The sequence below is a fragment of the Castanea sativa genome, chromosome 5, assembly GCF_040712315.1.
Source record: "Castanea sativa cultivar Marrone di Chiusa Pesio chromosome 5, ASM4071231v1".
Taxonomy (NCBI): Eukaryota; Viridiplantae; Streptophyta; class Magnoliopsida; order Fagales; family Fagaceae; genus Castanea; species Castanea sativa.
In genome coordinates, this window is record NC_134017.1 from 17,611,550 (window position 1) to 17,628,047 (window position 16,498).

The window sequence follows — 16,498 nt, forward strand, 5'->3', positions numbered from 1 at the left end:
ATTTCATCACCGACTACATACTAAACTTTTGAGCTTACAAAGAACTTATGATTTACATCTTCTGTGACTAAGTCAAAAAAATCGCATACTATACATCTCATGGACTAAGATAATGTCTCATTAGTTCATTTATATATAGTCTCATATAATTAAACAATTTAATTACTAATGACATGCCAATAAATTGGACTTTAGGGTATAAACCTTAACAATCTCCCACTTGCCCTCAAAGACAATTTATCATATATCCGACACTTATTTCCCTTTAGAGTAATTCATAGTCACTCTAAGGCAAGGCTTGGAAACAAGTTACAGCTAAATTTATTGCATAAATTATCTTTTCTACTGCTATTTGTCATGAACTCATATCTCTCTAATGAGATGATACTTACGCTTTAATGTGTATCTTCACGACCTAAAGTGAACACATATCTTGAAGTTCAACGTCATAATGTGTATCTTCACCTCCTAGAGTGAACACATATCTTGAAGTCCAACTTCATGATTCACAATCAAATTACAAGTCAGTATTTGTACATCCAGTATCTATCAAAACCTCACTATTGTGGACAAGCATAAAATACCTCATTCTCATAAGATATTTGAGTATATACTTTACTCCCACTGAATTAAGTGATCTTTGATTCAATTGATATTTGCTTACTATGCCCACCGCAAAATAGATATTTAGCCTAGCATGTAGCATAGCATAAAGACTTCCTATTTATTTGATATAAGGAACTATCTTAATATGCTCTTCCTTTTATATGTCTTAGAACCGTAATCCTATATAAAAGAACTTCAAATTTAAAAGGAAAGAATCCTTTTTTGAAATATTACATGCTATACTTGGCTAGACTAAAAATCCTAATTTCTGAATTTTAACAAAGTTAAATTCTTTGAATAACTAGTCTTTCCCAAGTACTTTATATCAAGCTGGACTAGACAACCAAAAAACTCCATTGATGACAATATCTCTACATCATTCTAAATGATTAGAATGTCATCAACATACATTAAGAAAATATTTATTCTATATATAGCTTTTACACACCTAAGACCTTTTAATACTTGATCAAAATCAAATAATTTGATTTCTTGATCAAAGATAATTTTTTATGTTTTAGATGCTTGCTCCATAAATGGATTTTAAGCTACTTGCATACTTAACACTACTGGTTCTTTGTTATGTACAACTCTAGTTAGATCATAAAGATGTCTTTCTCAAGATTGCTATTAAAAGTAGCTTTCTTGATATCCATTGCAATGTTTCATCCAAATAAAATATAATGGATAAGAGAATCTAGATGGTGTCAAACTTGACTATTGGTGAAAAAATCTTTTCATAGTCAAACCATTTCTTTCTGAATAAATATTTTCGCCATTAGTCTTGACTTTGAAGGTTTGCACCTTCAAATTTACCAACCTCATTTTCTTGTAGACCTATTTTAGAACAATAGGCTTAATGCCATTAGACACCTCTACAGGTTCTAGACTTTAAATAGAATCTAATTATATTTACATAACCTTGATTCAATAATCCATATTCATATCATCTATTGCCTCTATGTAGGACTGAGGATCAAAATTCATATCCTTGTGGAATTACTTCAAAAGTCTATCCCAAAAGTATGAATTTATTTGATAATCCTCCCACTACGATATTGCATTTGTGTACTAGCTATATATATAGAATAATCCCTTGTGGTGTATCTAATACAACCATCTCATTTCTAAATGTATTATATAGTTGTCTTATAACAAATTTTGACATTTTTCTTCTAGAACGATTCTATGTTTTGCTTTAAGATTATTCACATAATCATCGTCAAGAAACTTTATATTTGTACTCTACAAACACCTTTTCTTCTTTATGACTACCAAAATAACATTTTGCAATTCCTTTTGGATACCCAACATAAACACACATTTTTCTATCTTTTGATTTCAATTTGTTAGACTTCCTTTCTTGCCTAAGTGCTGGATATCCCCAAAAGTGGAAGTATCATATACTAGGTTTTCACCAAATCCACAATTTGACAAATGTCCTAAGAACAAACTATTGAAATCAACTTTTAAAAAAAATTTATAGTAATTATTAGAGTATTTTTCCAAAAGAAATAAGCAAATGGAAATACTAATCATGTACTTTAATATTTCTAAAAGAGTCTTATTCATCCTTCATGTATGCACTCACTTAAAGAACTACATTCCTTTACAAAAGGTGCTCTAGATCATATTATCTTCTAAATAGAATTCATAGATTGAGAATATAACAAAATAATGGTTCTAAAAGCCCATCTTTCACCAATCTTGAATATCATTTAGATTAATAAGATCTAGACATAAGTGCCAAAACATACATAGCTAAAGGAAGAAAACTTTCTCTTTAAAAGTAAAACATGTAAATTTCTATCTAGAAAATAATCGTGGACAAAGCTTAGCTTTACCAAAATCGGAAACTCTTTCCTTTTGGTAATGCTTTTGAGTCTAATTTCCTTTTGCCAACTAATAGGGCAACTTGCTTGCCCATTTGTTTGGTATTATTATTCCTATTCTTACCACCCTTACCTTTCAGTCTAGGCTAAGAATTTGAATTAAATCATATTGATCCTAGCCTTAGCTTTTAGGATGTCTTTCTTCGCATAAAACTCACTCAACAATTCAAATAGTATAAAAGAAAATCATTTTCAAAACAATCTGAATTGATCAAATGATTCAAACAAGGACTTATGGATCATATCCATATGAGATTAACATTTAATCTCTACATCCAAGAATTTCAATTCATTTTAAAAATAAAATATTTTCATAAAATGATATGGAACTGGAACTCCTTTAGCTTTTCTTGGCACTCAATATGACTTATATTGAATATCGTCTAGTAGCACGATATTCCATACCAAAACTCTCATTTAGACTTAATACAAAGTTTAAATCTAGTACTAACTCTTGCATCTCATGTTGTAGCACATTTTGAGATAGAAACCAATATTACATTTCAACATTTCTATGGAGACTATGATCATATCATAAACTGTCTTCCATCAATGCAATATGCATAGGAAATTGTTGGGAAATTTAGACCCTAGTTGATAGAATTAACAAGTTTTAAACCCATGTTATTAATTAGATTTATTATGCATAAAACTTGTTAAAACAACTAAACATCAATATCATGTCAAAACTAAGTGCAGCGGAAAAAATAAATAAGACAATATATGATGACCTAGGAAAACCAATGAAACCAACTAGTTTCACAGTAAAAAACCTGGGGGGAAATCTTCCCGAAAAGCAATCCACTATAGTAAAGAGAAGTTTCAGATCTAGTACAAAACCTTTATCCCTAGACTCTACAATCCCCGTAGATGAACTCACAGCGAAAACCTTCTACCGCTTCAGAATCTCTGAACTCTTCAATATATGAACGCCACCCTTTGATGGAAGGATCCCAGTACGTGACTAACTCCTTTGCACGAATCCAAGTACGTGACTCACTCACTAACTTGAGGAAGAAGAATGTTGGCTGTAAAGTTCTTCAATTCATCCACATGATGAAGATCAAGAAGATGCTTGGTTACAAAATCCTACGGTGCAAAGACACAGCAACTTCTTCACAAGAGAGATGAACTAGGGCAAGAACTTTGTCTCAAGTTACAATTTGCATGAACAAGGATTTCTCAAGACTTATGCAACTTGTCATACTTTAACAGCCCTTAGAATAATCCTTTTATATGTCTAGGGTTAGGAGAAAAAAAGGCCCAAAGACACATCCACGGATTAGAATCAAAACAGAACTCAGAATATGTTTTTCTTAAATCTCGACAGCTACAGGTGTCGAGGTGCTGTCGAGCAGCTGCCAAGCCTCGGGGTTAGAACAGCTTCTTAAAGCTCGATAGATGCAGCTGTCGAGCTAGCTATCGAGCTTTAATGAAGAGCACTTCTCAACTTGTTTCTTGGACAGACTTATATGGCTTTAACACTTGATCTTGAAATCTTGTTTCTTGAAGTATTAACCACATCCTAAATCTACTCAATTACAAGTAAAGTGCATTTTGACAAAGGATTAGCCAATTACATAAATAATGAATAACATATGTTCTAAACAAGTGAAACACATATGTCATAACAGAAATTATGACAGTGCTAAACCAAAACATAATTATGTACTTAAACTCCTTTAAGCCTCATGTCCAAAATTATTTCTTAGTTATTGTGATTCAATTAAAATAATAGCTTGAGAACAAAATTTATGACAACTCATCTATATATATATATATATATATATATATATATATATATATAAAACCGAAGCTTTTGAAACTTCCACAATTTTCCACGTCAACATTTATTTTATTTTACAATTTTCCACGTCAGCATTTATTTTATTTATTTTTACTATTTTTTAAATTTGATTTACAAATAAATCTAATTCCCCCCCCCCCCCACCAAACCCAATACCTCTTTAAAGCAAAAAAACGTAAAAATCTCTCTTCTCTGCTCACCTACTAAAACATCTCCTTCCCTAAACCTAAAACTCACCCTTTCCTTCCTCCAAAATCAAAACCCAAAACTCAAATTCTCCCCCTGTCACCGCCGCTGCCACAGATTACCGCCATTACGAATCGCCACCACCACGGAAAGGTAGCGTACTAAATGATGCAAAATCTCACACAACCACCGTCACTTCTTCGAAAACATTGCCAGTAAGTTTTTAATTTGGTTCTATTGTTTTTGGCTATTAAGAATGATTTAGGGTTACGTTTGGGAGTGTTTCTTTTGAATGATTAGGGTTAATAATTTTGTTCTTTTGAATGATTTTGTTCTATGCAAAATCTCTGATTGATGGGTTTGGAGGCAGTAATGGAGCTAAACTGCCTCTAAAAACATGATAGTAGATATTCTCTGATTTCAATAAAAAATACTTCTTGGATTTATACATGGCTGTATTTTTATTGAAATCAGAGAAACCCCAACACCCCGAGGCAGATTAACCCCACTTGAGGGTGTGGCTAAAGAGAACAGAATCCCAACCCTTCACCCTCAAAGTGTTTAATGAAATTCCTGAGCCAAACTGAAAAAGGGGCTCGACTTTAGAAAGTTTATGTCAAATAATTTAACATTGCTTCATATGTATTGAATGGGAAAAAAAAGAGTCACAGAGTTGATTCAGTTTAGGAATAGAGTTAGATAGTACTTCAATGGAAAAAATAGAATGAAGATAATCAGATGGGGAGATCTATGAAAGTCTAAATCCTAAGCTAGCAATGTTTTATTTCTAATTATGAGCTTTGTTGACAATTGGTTTTGGTGTCATTGAATGTGGATGTGTTTTGAAGTGATGACATGGGTGGCTTTTATCAATTTATGAGTGTGAGAAAGTTTAAATTACTATCTAGGTTTTCATTTTTGGGAAAGCCTTTATTTGATTATGGGAATAAAATGTGTAGATTGTGGACCTAGATTAGTCATTGTGTTGTGATCAATGGGGAGGTCACCTACTTCCGTGTTTTAGTTACTTTGGTCCTGCACATCTACTTCTCTATTTGGTAACCAATTTGGTTCTGTTTGTGGAGCTAAATTTCAGTTTCTATGTTTTTTGTATATATCAGTTTAGTCATTTTATCTTCAATCATAATTGCAAATTGTTCATGAAATCCTTGTTTTGAAAGGAATTGTCTTAGAGTGGTTTGTAACAAGGTAGTCAAAGACGAGAGGTGACCTTAAGGCACCAAGGCCTTGTATCGCCCGAGGCGTGAGGCGACAAAACGGTGCTAGCCCGAGTAAAGTGAGGCGCCAAATTCTTAATATATTTATTATACATATAGAACTTAAATCATATGTACCTAGTGTATTATAATATTATAATGAAGTGTTTTTCAATGTGTAGCATGAAGAAATTAGGTCTATCAATATAGGATTAACATGGTTTAGGCTCTATTAGTTAGTTCTAACAATACGTTTTACAATAAGCTTCTATATAACAATAAGTCTTTCAAAACAAATGTGTAAATTAATTTAACTAACAATAGGTTTTATAACATGCCTTTTGAAATTAATAGTCTAAAAATAGGTTTGACAATAAACTTCTGTAAAAAAAAATTATAATAAAAAAAATTAAAAAAAAAAAAAAAACTTGAGGCTCTTGCCTTAACGCCTTTTTCATGGCTTAAGGCAGTCGCGTTGCTTGCCTAGGCTCTAAAGGTGAGCGCCTCACTAAAAGCACCTCGCCTCGCCTCGCCCGGGCGCCTAGGCGAGCGCCCGGCTCGCTTTTGACTACACTGGTTTGTAAGTAGATTTTAATACGGTAGAAACATAAAGTCAAATTTCCATTTTAAATGTTGGGTATGATTAGGCGCACATCAATCAATCATTATAACGTAAAAGGAAGTTAGAGGATTTGTAATATAAATGCACAGACCCAGAAGATAGTTGGAGAGGATTGCATAATCTGATGATGGTGGTGGCAACAATGTTCCCTTATCAAGTAGTTTTTTAATCTTATTATTGCAATTTTTTTATTGAAAGCACCATTTGTTTGTTTGTTTTTTTGGTGTTTGTTTTTGTTTTTTTTTTTTTTGGCTTTAGTTTCAAAATTTCAATTGATGGTTTCAATGTTTCATAAACTTCTATGGTTTGAAGAATACTTCTTTAATGATTATAAAAAGAAAAAAAAAGATTAGTAGTGCTGGCATTATAGAATTCAACAAGTCATGGATAATAGAGCGCCTCTATGCACAAATTTATTAATCTATTGTTTGATTTGTTATCCACTCTTCCAATAACACCCTTGATATCCTTGCTTCAGGAGGTACAAACCAATGCAAAAAAGCTTGACTCTATTGCAACATGGATTATTTATTACACCTTCTTGACTCTTCAAATACCCAATTGGATCTCATGTTGTTGGAGCTTTCATCATGCCTTGCGGTAATTGTTTCTTTTGCTCCATTTGTAATATCACTTTGAGATGCTACACTTTACCTTGTCCAATTCTTAACTATTATCTTCAATGCTGTCAGGACTACTTTGATAAATGCTATAATAATTAGCTTCATCTTCTAAGGAAAATTATGTAACACAATTGATTTTTTTTTTTTTTGTAATTGGTTGAAGGGTGAAGACGAATTATGTGATGATTTCTCTGCTTATAACCAGTCTAAAGGAACTCTTTTTGATGGAAAAACTAGGTTGTTCCACTGCGATAGTGGTAATTATGCTTTCAATGTCTTACTTTTACTATTTATGGAGAATAATATTCTAAATTAAAATCGCTTATTCTTCTTTGGTATGTTTGATTCTTAATTTTTTTTTATCTCAAATATATGCAGTGTTAACTACATATCAGCTTTATAAATGTACTGTTCAATTTCTAGATATCATAATGAAATGAACCCCATGTTCAGTTTTATAGGAACATTAATGTGAATTGTTTTGTTTAACTATGGTGACTCTAAATCAAAATCATATATACTTTTCCAGGATATGATTCAGTCTTTCATTTGGGATTACTAGAGAATCTTTCTCCCTCATAATGTATATATATGCACATACATAATTGATCTGTTGGCTTGGATCTTCAACAGTGAAGCATTTGGCTTCTTTCTATATACAGATAATACATAGAACTCTAGGGGAATTTGGTTAGTTAAAGACAGTTTGGGTAAGCTTCTACAATGTTTTGTGCTTTCAGAGATGTTGATCAAGAGTGTGTTGTGATGGGGTTGTAATGTTTGGGTGCATGCTGAGTGGGAGAATATTTCCAGCAAGCTTTTCAAGGTGAGCTTAATACACTTGATTTATGAATTGTGATGTCAATTTCTGTTCCTATCATATATGTGTTTATTCATTGACTTGTGTGTGGTTTAAAGGATCTAGAGAATGTAGATTACTATTGCGTAGATTGTAAAGCAAAGTATAATTATGAGTCATAGCTTCAAAAAAATACCAGCCAAATGTGAAGTATGTTTGTCCTATTTTTGTGTCTTTGTGCAATTCTTTTCCCTCCAGTTGATTTTTGGGGCAATTTTATATTTGACTTTATAGACTAGGGAGTTTATCATCAGGTTTTAAGCCTAGCTTTGTGACAATTTTCTAAGTAGGTCTTTAGAAAATAGTGGACAAATTGTTCTACCTGAGAAGGTAGCTGTGGTGTGCAATGGCATGGAAGGAACATATATTCCAAACCTTCATATGTAAGCCTTGAACTCATTTCTAAATATTACATGTACGTTGACATATTTTTCTTTAATATTCTTGTAGGACCTTTATGCACTCCTTTCTCACCACCACATTCATTTTCTTCTTATGCAATCCTTACAACAACTTTCTGTTTGTTTTGTTGAAGTACTCATTAAGATGCTTCTCTATTATTTTATTTTCCCCCCATCTTAGAATTATGTGCAAGTGCAATTCATGTGGGTCCATATCTATGTAAAGAGGTCAGTATTTTCTTTTAAGCCTTTGTGTTTTTGTCAATCTTTACACCAATCTGGACAATTCCATTAAAACAAAGAAACCAATGATGTTTCATAGTTATCAGAAGAACAAGATCAAGGGCTCATGTTGAAGGTCGAGCAAGTTTGGATTGTAGCTGTTGACCAAGGCAAAGAGGCAGAGTATCAGAACAGGACAATGGAAGAATTGTAGCCGTGACTATATAAACGACAGTGTTTATATTTAAAACAGCTATACTACCTGTACTTTAGGATTAGTTTAATTCATAGTTATTATTTATACACACGTGTATTAATCTGATTGGTTGTAGAGGCTAGATTTGTATATTGTGCAGTTAGTAAGAAGTTAGTTACTCTCAAACTTTGTATAAATACTTGATGTACTTTCATTTTCTTTCAATGCAATATAGAATTCTCTCATCAAATTCTCATAATAGTTACTTTGTTGTCTCAAATGACATGGTGCCTCAATGAAAGAGCTAGCAAGATGCTCTAAAATATTGGCACTTGAAAAGCTTAAAATTCCATTTTTGACAATTTTGAGTCTAACCTTAGGAACAAACTTTGGCAGCCATGGTATGACTCTACTGTGCAGGTTAACCCTATAAGAACTTTCCTGTGCATCGTATGGGTTAGCAACTAGTAAAAATAATTATCATGTGCAACGCGCAGGTTCGCGGCTAGTACCTTTAATAGCCAAAACAAAGAGAGTAAAATAAGAAAGGTGGTAAACACCAATGAAAGTTGAAGGGCCATCACAAAAAGGAATGAATGAGTAGAGTTGTTCTTCATAAGTCAATTAATAGTTCGTGGGTGATGTACATGGTTTTTTTTTTTGTTCTCTGAAGTGAAAGATTGAAATTTTTATTGATGCCAAACTACAAAAATTGTTATATAATAGATCTCATATTATAGCTGTTGGGTTACTATGGTTATGTTTGTTTAGTTCGTCTGCTGGCTTGTTATAATGTAGTTTGGTTTGTTATAGTCAGTTGGGTGTCTTACACTTGAGCGGTTTGCTAACTCAGTCGTGTACTATTTCAGTTGGAATTCCCAGTGTGTCTTGGGGTCTTTTTGGCTTGTTATTTTAGTCAATTTGTATCTATACTGTTTGTTTACTTTTATTGAAGTCCACAATTAGAGCTAATAATTCCAGTCTTCTCGCTGCTAATACATTAGATGGTTTGGAATGCCGTCTGTTCCAGCAACAAACATGTCCTGGAAAAGAATTGGAATGACTCATAGGTTATACTTAAGAGAAGAAAAATATAAGGATAGCAAAAAAAGTGACTGGTCCTATAACTATAAGTGACTTGTCTTAGTTTGTTCCTATTTTTTATTTTTTTAATCAATTTTTTTTTAACAAAGGAACCAAACACTACATACAAGAAACCAAAAACTTAACTTGATCAAGAGTTAATACATCACAAAAAACCGAAGGAGCAAAGCCAAAAACAAAACAACTTGAATACTTATTTTTAAAAGACTAGGAATTGTGTGTTCTACACATGCGGTTGCTAGGAGATTTTATATGGCAACAAGCATGGGCTATTTTTGTATTAGAATTTTTGTGACAAAAAAAAACCCACCAAATGTGACAAAAAGTGCAGTCAATTGTGATGTTGCAATTGCTTAATTCGACGATGAAACCGTCAATGTGAAAAAAATAAAAAATAAGAGAACTGCCTAATATGACAAAATTTTGGTCATACTAAAAACTCTTTTTTCGATTCCAACCAGTCAATTGCAGTTTTGGCCTTAGGGAATGCAAGAATCAGTTTTGGCCCTAGGAAAAGAAATGTTGAAGTATAAACTATGGAATAGAAATGTTGAAGTATAAACTATGCTAGAGCTACAAAGTTTTTAAAAAATTACTTTTGTGATGAACGGTTATTAGTAAGTAAAAAAGTGACTTAAGTGGTGGGCAAAATGTAAAAGTATCGTCAGATGTAATATTTGTTAGGATGTGTGTGCCCTTAAATCCTATTATATGATGCTATGTATGACATTATGTTGTGACTAATAAAGTTATTTTATTATTATCTAAAGTAACGGTAACATGAATATTTGGACATTATCATATAGTCCATGAGATGCATAGTATGTGATTTATGTGATTTAGTCACAAAAAATATAAATCACAAGTTTTTTGTAAACTCATAATTTTAGTTCGTAGCCGGTGATGAAATTAGGCATTTCATCTGTGAAGACTATTGTTGGAAAAACACATGACAATACGTGTTTGTATCTTATATAAAACATGCGTAGCGGAAAAATTAACGAATCTACTTCATTCGCAATTAATAACATGTACTATGTAAGTTTCAGAATTAGAGAACAAGAAAATGTATCTTGGTGCGGTGAAATTCAAAACTGAAGATTAAAAGCACTTGGGAATACTTTTAATCTTCACTCCAATTCCCCTTAATGCTCAAGATGTGTGGTCTCTCAATTAGTTTCTAAGGAGAGAATGGGAGAGTGTCCAACACTCACATATAAACCATTTCATTCCTTGTATGAAAACACTTATGGAAAGGTCTCATGAAAAAACCCTTAATGAAATTTTGCATGTTTCTCTCCTTATATATAACTAATTATCTAATTGGGCTAGTCTTTTGGGTCATTCCAATTGGGCTCTTGTGTGTGGCTTGATGTGGGACGAAAAGGGACCAATAAGACACTAGCTCCAATGGGCCTTGGGTTTTTCTGTCAACTCTTGATAAGTCCAAAGTTACCATTAATTATATTTAATACCACTATATAAATATAGTTGCACTCTAAGCCTTATCTATAAATTATATCCTAAGACTTTATTGTACATACAACTCCTTCATAAAATATTCGTAGTAATAAAAAGTCATGGATGTAGATTGTCACTTTGAAAATTACTACATCTTGTCCTTGAGTATTTGGTTTAATCCTTTAAGTTATTCATTATATACTTATGTAATCCAATTCCATAAATATATACTTTAGTAACTCCTTACTAAAGTGGTTGGGTCCAACTCTCTAAATAACCAAACCTATTAAATTTATCTCAAGGGAATATTTTGTATCTCCGTTAAAAGACTATAAATTTCATCTTGAGAATATATGTTCCATCAACACAAAATGTGGCTGTCCAACATATTAAGGTTTTAACCGTGACTAATAGATTTCACTCCTAATATACCAAAGCAACCTACATCTCATGATCAGGTCCATTATTCTCTCAAGATTTAGAGTTTATGTAAATAGAAGTCGTAAGATTTATTATTCATTTGACATTCGTTAGGAGAATAATAAACCTCACAACAGTCTAGTTCAATATATTTTAACTCTTAAAACATATCAATATACCAACTAGAAATCCCTATTTCCATGATCAAAACAAATCATTTTAGTTGATATGTTATAGTCTTCGTAGATAAAATGCCCAATTTCATCACCAACTACGAACTACATTTTGAGTTTACAAGGAACTTGTGATTTACATCTTCTGTGACTAAATCACATACAATGCATCTCATGGACTAAGATAATGTCTCATTAGTTCATTTATAGATAGTCTCATATAATTATAGAATTTAATTATTCATGACATGCCAATAAACTGGATTTTAGGGCATAAACCCCAACAACTATAACATATCAACTAAGATGATTTGTTTTGATCATAGAAGTGGAGACTTTAAGTTGGTATGTTGATATGTTTTAAGAGTTAAGACATATTGAACTGGACCGCTGTGAGATTTATTATTCTCCTAACAACTGTCAAATGAATAATAAATCTAACGACTTCTATTTGCATGAACTCTTAATCTTAAGAGAATAATGGACCTTATTATGAGGTGTAGGTTATGATATATCAAAAGTGAGATCATAAGTCATGATCAAAACCTTAGTATGTTGGACTACCACATTTAGTATTGATGGAACATATATTCTTAAGATGGAATTCATAATCGCTTAACGGAAATATAAAATATTCCCTTAAGATAAGTTTAATGGGTTTGGTTATTTAGAGAGTTGGGCCCAACCACTTAAGTAAGGAGTTACTAAAGTATATATTTATGGAACTGAATTTCATAAATATATAATCAATAACTTGAAAGATTAAACCAAGTACTCAAGGATAAGATGTAGTAATTTTCAAAGTGGCAGTCTACATCCATGATTTTGTATTACTACGAATATTTTATGAATGGGTTGCATGTATAGTAAAGTCTTGGGATATAATTTATTAATCAGGCCTAGAGTGCAATTATATTTATATAATGGTATTAAATATAATTAATTGTAACTTTGGACTTGTCAAGAGTTGACAAAAAAACCCAAAACCCATTAGAGCTAGTGTCTTATTGATCTATTTTGGTCGCACTCCAAGCCACATACTTAAGCCCAATTGGAAGGCCCAAAAGACTAGCTCAATTAGGTAATCAGTTAAATATTAAGGGAGAAACATATATAATTTTAGTAAGAGACACTATTGTGAAATAGTGTGTATGTGAGAGAAAGCCACTCTCTTATTCTCCCTTGGACTGATTGAGAGATCACATTTCTTGGGTGTTATTGGCATTGGAGTGAAGATTAAAAGTATTCCCAAGTTTTTCTAATATTTTTTTTTGAATTTCACCACACCAAGGTATGTTCTCTTGATCTTAAATTCTGAAATTTACATAGTGCATGTTATTGATTGCGAATGAAGTAGATCCGTTAATTTTTTACTGCGTATGTTTTGTATGAGATACAAACCATGTTTTTCCATCAATATTAGTACTACCTAATGTGACAATGGAACTGTCAAATTAAAAAATATATATAAAAAATTAGGTACCATCAAATGTGACAAAAGTACGATCAAAAGTGATGTTGGTATTGCTGAATGTGACAATGGAGCCATCAAATGTGAGTAAAAAAAAAAAAGGAACCACTAAATGTGACAAAAGAACAGTCACATGTTATGTTGGAACTGCACAATATGAGGATGAAACTGTTAAATGTGAGACAAAATAAAGGAACCACCAAATGTGACAAAAGTACAGCTACATGTGATGTTGGTATTGCACAATGTGAGGATAGAACCGTCAAATATGAGAAAAAAAAAGCCACCAAATGTGACAAATGTACTATCAAATGTGATATTGAAACTGTACAATGTGAAGATGGAACTGTTAAATGTGACAAAAGAACTGTCACATGTGAGGTTGAAACTGCATAATATGAGAACGAAACTGTCATATGTGAGAAAAAAAATAAGGGAACCACTAAATGTGACAAAAGTAATGTTAAATGTGACGTTGAAACTGCACAATGTAAGGATGAAACTGTTAAATGTGAGAAAAAAAAATAAGGAAACCACCAAATGTAACAAAAGAACTGTCATTTGTAATGTTGGAACTGCATAATATAAGGATGAAATTATCAAACGTAGGTTGCCTACTAATGAGTATCATACTCCAAAAAAAAGGGGTACGGTAGAATTACCCTAAAATTATATGCAAGTTTTTTTTTTTTTTTTTGAATTACATACAAGTAATTTAGTGATGTAGTTTTTTTTTTCAAACTCAATTTTCCCATAAAATCAAGTTTCAAGCTTGTGTAATTTTTTTTGGGAAAAGAAAAGATGAGTTTACATCATTTTTTTTTAATGTAAGTTCCAAGCCGTTGTAATTTTAGTATAAGTATATTTTAAGGTAAAATTTGCAGAGTAGTAACTTTTTAGGAAAATTTTAGGTGAATAGCATGCGTTTGAAGTTCTTTAGTTATGTAGACTTGTCATGCCCCGAACCCAACTATAAAGATAGGCACGTGACAACTGCCGCACGCTTATAAAGTAAACACCATACAAGTGTGCAAGGCTTTCTTAGCAACTAAATTTATTCTCAAAAATTAAATCAAATAAATCCAAAATACTTCAACAATTTCTTTATGAAAAGATCTCCAATAATTTAATAGGAACAAAATCCAAACCTCATGTACATAATGCTAATTGGCCAATAAATATAAAACTATTAGAAGATCATCCAATCCCAAAATCTCTAAGCTTCTTTTTCTGCTCACAACACAACATCAAAACTCCAAAAACTTGCTATTCTTTCCAATCTAAAACTGGAGGGGAAAAGGGGGGGTGAGTTGACAACTCAATAAATAACCAAAATCCTAATAAGTTCCATCAAGCTATAGATTTGTAAAGTATAATATGCAATATGAGTTTTCAAAAGTTATAATATACTACGTATTTTCAAAATAACTGAAGAAGTTTCATATTCTTAAAATAATAAGTTGCACATAGATCACATACTTCAATTTTATATCATAGATAGTTTAGAAAATAGTTAATTTTTCATATATCAAAAGTTATAACTTACAATAGGTTCCAAAAACACATAAGCAATTTTAGTAACTCAAAATAGTTCAAAAACTCAACATTTCCAAAACCACATATGTAGTTCTAAGGACTCAAAACAGTTTAATATTCAAACATAATTCATATCCTTAACAATTTTATGACTATGGTCACGCTATATCCCCGTGACGGGGCATCAGGGTACCAATGAATAACCTCCATTAGCTGAGTATCAGAATACCAATGAATAACCGCCATTGGTTGGGTATCAGAGTACCAATAAATAACCCCCATTGGTTTGGGTATCAGAGTACCAATGAATAACCTCTATTGGCTGGGTATCAGAGTACCAATGAAAAACCCTCATTGGTTTGGGTATCAGAATACCAATGAATGACAATTTCTTTATGAAAAGATCTCCAATAATTTAGTAGGAACAAAATCCAAACCTCATGTATATAATGCCAAGTGGCCAATAAATATAAAACTATTAGAAGATCATCCAATCCCAAAATCTCTAAGCTTCTTTTTCTGCTAACAACACAACATCAAAACTCCCAAAACTTGCTATTTTTTCCAATCTGAAACTGGAGGGGAAAAGGGGAGGGGGGTGAGTTGACAACTCAATAAATAACCAAAATCCTAATAAGTTCCACCAAGCTATAGATTTGTAAAGTATAATATGCAATATGAGTTTTCAAAAGTTATAATATACTACGTATTTTCAAAAGAACTGAAGAAGTTTCATATTCTTAAAATAGTAAGTTGCACATAGATCACATACTTCAATTCTATATCATAGATAGTTTAGAAAATAGTTAATTTTTCATAGATCAAAAGTTATAACTTACAATAGGTTCCAAAAACACATAAGCAATTTTAGTGACTCAAAATAGTTTAAAAACTCAACATTTCCAAAACCACATATGTAGTTTTAAGAACTCAAAACAGTTCAATATTCAAATGTAATTCATATTTTTAACAATTTTATGACTATGGTCACGCTATATCCCCTTGACGAGGCATCAAGGTACCAATGAATAACCCCCATTGGCTGAGTATCAGAATACCAATGAATAATCATTGGTTTGGGTATCAGAATACCAATGAATAACCATTGGTTGGGTATCAGAGTACCAATGAATAACCCCCATTGGTTTGGATACCAGAGTACCAATGAATAACCCCCATTGGCTGGGTATCAGAGTACCAATGAAAAACCTTCATTGGTTTGGGTATCATAATACCAAAGAATGGCCCCTATTGGCTGGGTATCAGAGAATCAATTCATAGTTAGATTGTCCATAGTCATATATATCAAATCATAGTTCAAACCAAAAATATATCTCATTCAAATACATACATATATATATATATAATCATATATTCAGTATTTAAATATATTTGTGATATTTTTATATTCTTTACTTTAAATCAAAATAGCCCAAAAAAAATTAAATAAAATAAATCTTATGTTCAATGCTCATATATATTTGTGAAAATTCTTTATTCTTTACTTTGAATTAGTATAGCTAAAAAAAACAGTTAAATTAAATACATCATATATTCACAAATCAGATATATTTGTGATAATTCTTTACTTGAAATCAGTAGTACAATAGAAATATAATTGTAACCACTGTAAACAATTTTTGTAGTTAAAATATGTAAAAAAAATCAATTAGGATAAGATTACTTACCTCCAAAGGCCATA